Here is an 8866-nt window from a genome sequence, read left to right as displayed (position 1 = left end):
AGTCAGACGCGTTATCCATTGCGCCACTGGCCCATGTGACTACTAGCTATCACTCCTACTGATATGTTTTAGTGCTGCAATAATGAGTGATCAACGTAAGGGGTCTCCGGTTGTCGCAGACGTGCACGTTCCTGAGCCACGCGCACAAAGGCCTCTGACAAGTACTCGGAATTGCAGCTGAACACAAATGAATGCACCAACTTTTCTGAACCCTGCTGGACTTCACATGACCTCTTTCTGAACCCTGCTGAACTTCACATGACCTCTATCTGAACCCTGCTGGACTTCACACGACCTCTATCTGAACCATGCTGGACTTCACATGACATATATCTGAACCCTGCTGGACCTACTGCGACCTCTTTCTGTACCCTGCTGGACCTCCTATGACCTCTTTCTGAACCCTGCTGAACCTCCTCTGACCTCTTTCTGAACCCTGCTTGACCTCCTACGACATCTTTCTGAACCCTGCTGGACTTCACATGACCGTGCCTTTTCACTGACGGTCTGCCAGTCTTCGTTGGTCGACGTTGCAGATCCCAGTGTACTTCAGGAAGCATGGGCGAGCTTTCGCAGGCAGCCGGAACAAATGACAAATTCCTCCTCCAACCATATTTGAACGTTGGGCCTGGCCAGCAGGTTCGTGAAAGACTTGAGCCCAGCTTGACCCTCGTTCCGATGGCGGTGATACCTTGGGTTTCTCTGTTCCTCAAGGAAGTAGAACTAAAAAAGCAGATTTGGAACGGGAAGATGACGTAATCTGTTGCCAAATCCTTGACGCGAGGGTCGCGACTGTATTTTAAAGAGGTGACCAAGGTTACTCAATCGTCACCAAGGGGTGGACTACCACTCCAATGAATTCGACTTCAGGAAAATATGTTGAAGAAGCAAAGCGACCACGCGACTTCATTAAATATTGCTAAAAGTGAAGTCAAAATCAGTTTTGAGCCAGGTAGGAGTCGAACCTACAATCTTCTGATTCGTAGTCAGACGCGTTATCCATTGCGCCACTGGCCCATGTGACTACTAGCTATCACTCCTACTGATATGTTTTAGTGCTGCAATAATGAGTGATCAACGTAAGGGGTCTCCGGTTGTCGCAGACATGCACGTTCCTGAGCCACGCGCACAAAGGCCTCTGACAAGTACTCGGAATTGCAGCTGAACACAAATGAATGCACCAACTTTTCTGAACCCTGCTGGACTTCACATGACATATATCTGAACCCTGCTGGACTTCACATGACCTCTATCTGAACCCTGCTGGACTTCACATGACCTCTTTCTGAACCCTGCTGGACCTACTGCGACCTCTTTCTGTACCCTGCTGGACCTCCTATGACCTCTTTCTGAACCCTGCTGAACCTCCTCTGACCTCTTTCTGAACCCTGCTTGACCTCCTACGACATCTTTCTGAACCCTGCTGGACTTCACATGACCTCTATCTGAACCCTGCTGGACTTCACATGACCTCTATCTGAACCCTGCTGGACTTCACATGACCTCTTTCTGAACCCTGCTGGACCTACTGCGACCTCTTTCTGTACCCTGCTGGACCTCCTATGACCTCTTTCTGAACCCTGCTGAACCTCCTCTGACCTCTTTCTGAACCCTGCTTGACCTCCTACGACATCTTTCTGAACCCTGCTGGACTTCACATGACCGTGCCTTTTCACTGACGGTCTGCCAGTCTTCGTTGGTCGACGTTGCAGATCCCAGTGTACTTCAGGAAGCATGGGCGAGCTTTCGCAGACAGCCGGAACAAATGACAAATTCCTCCTCCAACCATATTTGAACGTTGGGCCTGGCCAGCAGGTTCGTGAAAGACTTGAGCCCAGCTTGACCCTCGTTCCGATGGCGGTGATACCTTGGGTTTCTCTTTTCCTCAAGGAAGTAGAACTAAAAAAGCAGGTTTGGAACGGGAAGATGACGTAATCTGTTGCCAAATCCTTGACGCGAGGGTCGCGACTGTATTTTAAAGAGGTGACCAAGGTTACTCAATCGTCACCAAGGGGTGGACTACCACTCCAATGAATTCGACTTCAGGAAAATATGTTGAAGAAGCAAAGCGACCACGCGACTTCATTAAATATTGCTAAAAGTGAAGTCAAAATCAGTTTTGAGCCAGGTAGGAGTCGAACCTACAATCTTCTGATTCGTAGTCAGACGCGTTATCCATTGCGCCACTGGCCCATGTGACTACTAGCTATCACTCCTACTGATATGTTTTAGTGCTGCAATAATGAGTGATCAACGTAATGGGTCTCCGGTTGTCGCAGATGTGCACGTTCCTGAGCCACGCGCACAAAGGCCTCTGACAAGTACTCGGAATTGCAGCTGAACACAAATGAATGCACCAACTTTTCTGAACCCTGCTGGACTTCACATGACATATATCTGAACCCTGCTGGACTTCACATGACTCCTTTCTGAACCCTGCTGGACTTCACATGACCTCTATCTGAACCCTGCTGGACTTCACATGACCTCTTTCTGAACCCTGCTGGACCTACTGCGACCTCTTTCTGTACCCTGCTGGACCTCCTATGACCTCTTTCTGAACCCTGCTGAACCTCCTCTGACCTCTTTCTGAACCCTGATTGACCTCCTACGACATCTTTCTGAACCCTGCTGGACTTCACATGACCTCTATCTGAACCCTGCTGGACTTCACATGACCTCTTTCTGAACCCTGCTGGACTTCACATGACCTCTTTCTGAACCCTGCTGGACCTACTGCGACCTCTTTCTGTACCCTGCTGGACCTCCTATGACCTCTTTCTGAACCCTGCTGAACCTCCTCTGACCTCTTTCTGAACCCTGCTTGACCTCCTACGACATCTTTCTGAACCCTGCTGGACTTCACATGACCGTGCCTTTTCACTGACGGTCTGCCAGTCTTCGTTGGTCGACGTTGCAGATCCCAGTGTACTTCAGGAAGCATGGGCGAGCTTTCGCAGGCAGCCGGAACAAATGACAAATTCCTCCTCCAACCATATTTGAACGTTGGGCCTGGCCAGCAGGTTCGTGAAAGACTTGAGCCCAGCTTGACCCTCGTTCCGATGGCGGTGATACCTTGGGTTTCTCTGTTCCTCAAGGAAGTAGAACGAAAAAAGCAGGTTTGGAACGGGAAGATGACGTAATCTGTTGCCAAATCCTTGACGCGAGGGTCGCGACTGTATTTTAAAGAGGTGACCAAGGTTACTCAATCGTCACCAAGGGGTGGACTACCACTCCAATGAATTCGACCTCAGGAAAATATGTTGAAGAAGCAAAGCGACCACGCGACTTCATTAAATATTGCTAAAAGTGAAATCAAAATCAGTTTTGAGCCAAGTAGGAGTCGAACCTACAATCTTCTGATACTTAGTCAGACGCGTTATCCATTGCGCCACTGGCCCATGTGACTACTAGCTATCACTCCTACTGATATGTTTTAGTGCTGCAATAATGAGTGATCAACGTAAGGGGTCTCCGGTTGTCGCAGACGTGCACGTTCCTGAGCCACGCGCACAAAGGCCTCTGACAAGTACTCGGAATTGCAGCTGAACACAAATGAATGCACCAACTTTTCTGAACCCTGCTGGACTTCACATGACCTCTTTCTGAACCCTGCTGAACTTCACATGACCTCTATCTGAACCCTGCTGGACTTCACACGACCTCTATCTGAACCATGCTGGACTTCACATGACATATATCTGAACCCTGCTGGACCTACTGCGACCTCTTTCTGTACCCTGCTGGACCTCCTATGACCTCTTTCTGAACCCTGCTGAACCTCCTCTGACCTCTTTCTGAACCCTGATTGACCTCCTACGACATCTTTCTGAACCCTGCTGGACTTCACATGACCTCTATTTGAACCCTGCTGGACTTCACATGACCTCTATCTGAACCCTGCTGGACTTCACATGACCTCTTTCTGAACCCTGCTGGACCTACTGCGACCTCTTTCTGTACCCTGCTGGACCTCCTATGACCTCTTTCTGAACCCTGCTGAACCTCCTCTGACCTCTTTCTGAACCCTGCTTGACCTCCTACGACATCTTTCTGAACCCTGCTGGACTTCACATGACCGTGCCTTTTCACTGACGGTCTGCCAGTCTTCGTTGGTCGACGTTGCAGATCCCAGTGTACTTCAGGAAGCATGGGCGAGCTTTCGCAGGCAGCCGGAACAAATGACAAATTCCTCCTCCAACCATATTTGAACGTTGGGCCTGGCCAGCAGGTTCGTGAAAGACTTGAGCCCAGCTTGACCCTCGTTCCGATGGCGGTGATACCTTGGGTTTCTCTGTTCCTCAAGGAAGTAGAACTAAAAAAGCAGATTTGGAACGGGAAGATGACGTAATCTGTTGCCAAATCCTTGACGCGAGGGTCGCGACTGTATTTTAAAGAGGTGACCAAGGTTACTCAATCGTCACCAAGGGGTGGACTACCACTCCAATGAATTCGACTTCAGGAAAATATGTTGAAGAAGCAAAGCGACCACGCGACTTCATTAAATATTGCTAAAAGTGAAGTCAAAATCAGTTTTGAGCCAGGTAGGAGTCGAACCTACAATCTTCTGATTCGTAGTCAGACGCGTTATCCATTGCGCCACTGGCCCATGTGACTACTAGCTATCACTCCTACTGATATATTTTAGTGCTGCAATAATGAGTGATCAACGTAAGGGGTCTCCGGTTGTCGCAGACGTGCACGTTCCTGAGCCACGCGCACAAAGGCCTCTGACAAGTACTCGGAATTGCAGCTGAACACAAATGAATGCACCAACTTTTCTGAACCCTGCTGGACTTCACATGACATATATCTGAACCCTGCTGGACTTCACATGACTCCTTTCTGAACCCTGCTGGACTTCACACGACCTCTATCTGAACCCTGCTGGACTTCACATGACCTCTTTCTGAACCCTGCTGGACCTACTGCGACCTCTTTCTGTACCCTGCTGGACCTCCTATGACCTCTTTCTGAACCCCGCTGAACCTCCTCTGACCTCTTTCTGAACCCTGATTGACCTCCTACGACATCTTTCTGAACCCTGCTGGACTTCACATGACCTCTATCTGAACCCTGCTGGACTTCACATGACCTCTATCTGAACCCTGCTGGACTTCACATGACCTCTTTCTGAACCCTGCTGGACCTACTGCGACCTCTTTCTGTACCCTGCTGGACCTCCTATGACCTCTTTCTGAACCCTGCTGAACCTCCTCTGACCTCTTTCTGAACCCTGCTTGACCTCCTACGACATCTTTCTGAACCCTGCTGGACTTCACATGACCGTGCCTTTTCACTGACGGTCTGCCAGTCTTCGTTGGTCGACGTTGCAGATCCCAGTGTACTTCAGGAAGCATGTGCGAGCTTTCACAGGCAGCCGGAACAAATGACAAATTCCTCCTCCAACCATATTTGAACGTTGGGCCTGGCCAGCAGGTTCGTGAAAGACTTGAGCCCAGCTTGACCCTCGTTCCGATGGCGGTGATACATTGGGTTTCTCTGTTCCTCAAGGAAGTAGAACTAAAAAAGCAGGTTTGGAACGGGAAGATGACGTAATCTGTTGCCAAATCCTTGACGCGAGGGTCGCGACTGTATTTTAAAGAGGTGACCAAGGTTACTCAATCGTCACCAAGGGGTGGACTACCACTCCAATGAATTCGACTTCAGGAAAATATGTTGAAGAAGCAAAGCGACCACGCGACTTCATTAAATATTGCTAAAAGTGAAGTCAAAATCAGTTTTGAGCCAGGTCGGAGTCGAACCTACAATCTTCTGATTCGTAGTCAGACGCGTTATCCATTGCGCCACTGGCCCATTTGACTACTAGCTATCACTCCTACTGATATGTTTTAGTGCTGCAATAATGAGTGATCAACGGAAGGGGTCTCCGGTTGTCGCAGACGTGCACGTTCCTGAGCCACGCGCACAAAGGCCTCTGACAAGTACTCGGAATTGCAGCTGAACACAAATGAATGCACCAACTTTTCTGAACCCTGCTGGACTTCACATGACATATATCTGAACCCTGCTGGACTTCACATGACTCCTTTCTGAACCCTGCTGGACTTCACACGACCTCTATCTGAACCCTGCTGGACTTCACATGACCTCTTTCTGAACCCTGCTGGACCTACTGCGACCTCTTTCTGTACCCTGCTGGACCTCCTATGACCTCTTTCTGAACCCTGCTGAACCTCCTCTGACCTCTTTCTGAACCCTGATTGACCTCCTACGACATCTTTCTGAACCCTGCTGGACTTCACATGACCTCTATCTGAACCCTGCTGGACTTCACATGACCTCTATCTGAACCCTGCTGGACTTCACATGACCTCTTTCTGAACCCTGCTGGACCTACTGCGACCTCTTTCTGTACCCTGCTGGACCTCCTATGACCTCTTTCTGAACCCTGCTGAACCTCCTCTGACCTCTTTCTGAACCCTGCTTGACCTCCTACGACATCTTTCTGAACCCTGCTGGACTTCACATGACCGTGCCTTTTCACTGACGGTCTGCCAGTCTTCGTTGGTCGACGTTGCAGATCCCAGTGTACTTCAGGAAGCATGTGCGAGCTTTCGCAGGCAGCCGGAACAAATGACAAATTCCTCCTCCAACCATATTTGAACGTTGGGCCTGGCCAGCAGGTTCGTGAAAGACTTGAGCCCAGCTTGACCCTCGTTCCGATGGCGGTGATACCTTGGGTTTCTCTGTTCCTCAAGGAAGTAGAACTAAAAAAGCAGGTTTGGAACGGGAAGATGACGTAATCTGTTGCCAAATCCTTGGCGCGAGGGTCGCGACTGTATTTTAAAGAGGTGACCAAGGTTACTCAATCGTCACCAAGGGGTGGACTACCACTCCAATGAATTCGACTTCAGGAAAATATGTTGAAGAAGCAAAGCGACCACGCGACTTCATTAAATATTGCTAAAAGTGAAGTCAAAATCAGTTTTGAGCCAGGTCGGAGTCGAACCTACAATCTTCTGATTCGTAGTCAGACGACTCAGACGCGTTATCCATTGCGCCACTGGCCCATGTGACTACTAGCTATCACTCCTACTGATATGTTTTAGTGCTGCAATAATGAGTGATCAACGGAAGGGGTCTCCGGTTGTCGCAGACGTGCACGTTCCTGAGCCACGCGCACAAAGGCCTCTGACAAGTACTCGGAATTGCAGCTGAACACAAATGAATGCACCAACTTTTCTGAACCCTGCTGGACTTCACATGACCTCTATCTGAACCCTGCTGGACTTCACATGACCTCTATCTGAACCCTGCTGGACTTCACATGACCTCTATCTGAACCCTGCTGGACTTCACATGACCTCTTTCTGAACCCTGCTGGACCTACTGCGACCTCTTTCTGTACCCTGCTGGACCTCCTATGACCTCTTTCTGAACCCTGCTGAACCTCCTCTGACCTCTTTCTGAACCCTGCTTGACCTCCTACGACATCTTTCTGAACCCTGCTGGACTTCACATGACCTCTATCTGAACCCTGCTGGACTTCACATGACCTCTATCTGAACCCTGCTGGACTTCACATGACCTCTTTCTGAACCCTGCTGGACCTACTGCGACCTCTTTCTGTACCCTGCTGGACCTCCTATGACCTCTTTCTGAACCCTGCTGAACCTCCTCTGACCTCTTTCTGAACCCTGCTTGACCTCCTACGACATCTTTCTGAACCCTGCTGGACTTCACATGACCGTGCCTTTTCACTGACGGTCTGCCAGTCTTCGTTGGTCGACGTTGCAGATCCCAGTGTACTTCAGGAAGCATGGGCGAGCTTTCGCAGACAGCCGGAACAAATGACAAATTCCTCCTCCAACCATATTTGAACGTTGGGCCTGGCCAGCAGGTTCGTGAAAGACTTGAGCCCAGCTTGACCCTCGTTCCGATGGCGGTGATACCTTGGGTTTCTCTTTTCCTCAAGGAAGTAGAACTAAAAAAGCAGGTTTGGAACGGGAAGATGACGTAATCTGTTGCCAAATCCTTGACGCGAGGGTCGCGACTGTATTTTAAAGAGGTGACCAAGGTTACTCAATCGTCACCAAGGGGTGGACTACCACTCCAATGAATTCGATTTCAGGAAAATATGTTGAAGAAGCAAAGCGACCACGCGACTTCATTAAATATTGCTAAAAGTGAAGTCAAAATCAGTTTTGAGCCAGGTAGGAGTCGAACCTACAATCTTCTGATTCGTAGTCAGACGCGTTATCCATTGCGCCACTGGCCCAAGTGACTACTCGCTATCACTCCTACTGATATGTTTTAGTGCTGCAATAATGAGTGATCAACGTAAGGGGTCTCCGGTTGTCGCAGACGTGCACGTTCCTGAGCCACGCGCACAAAGGCCTCTGACAAGTACTCGGAATTGCAGCTGAACACAAATGAATGCACCAACTTTTCTGAACCCTGCTGGACTTCACATGACATATATCTGAACCCTGCTGGACTTCACATGACTCCTTTCTGAACCCTGCTGGACTTCACATGACCTCTATCTGAACCCTGCTGGACTTCACATGACCTCTTTCTGAACCCTGCTGGACCTACTGCGACCTCTTTCTGTACCCTGCTGGACCTCCTATGACCTCTTTCTGAACCCTGCTGAACCTCCTCTGACCTCTTTCTGAACCCTGATTGACCTCCTACGACATCTTTCTGAACCCTGCTGGACTTCACATGACCTCTATCTGAACCCTGCTGGACTTCACATGACCTCTTTCTGAACCCTGCTGGACTTCACATGACCTCTTTCTGAACCCTGCTGGACCTACTGCGACCTCTTTCTGTACCCTGCTGGACCTCCTATGACCTCTTTCTGAACCCTGCTGAACCTCCTCTGACCTCTTTCTGA

General features: G+C 49.5%; 1 non-coding gene across 1 annotated transcript; it reads right to left on the bottom strand.

The window, feature by feature from the left end:
- Nucleotides 1–3328: 3328 nt before the first annotated feature.
- Nucleotides 3329–3401, bottom strand: TRNAL-AAG (transfer RNA leucine (anticodon AAG)). The gene has a single exon. It is a non-coding gene; the product is annotated as a tRNA-Leu (tRNA).
- Between the last annotated feature and the right edge of the window lie 5465 nt (nucleotides 3402–8866).

The sequence above is a fragment of the Myxine glutinosa genome, chromosome 9 (assembly GCF_964187855.1).
Source record: "Myxine glutinosa chromosome 9, kmMyxGlut1.1, whole genome shotgun sequence".
In the NCBI taxonomy this organism is placed as follows: Eukaryota; Metazoa; Chordata; class Myxini; order Myxiniformes; family Myxinidae; genus Myxine; species Myxine glutinosa.
This window is presented reverse-complemented; position numbering and strand designations above follow the sequence as displayed.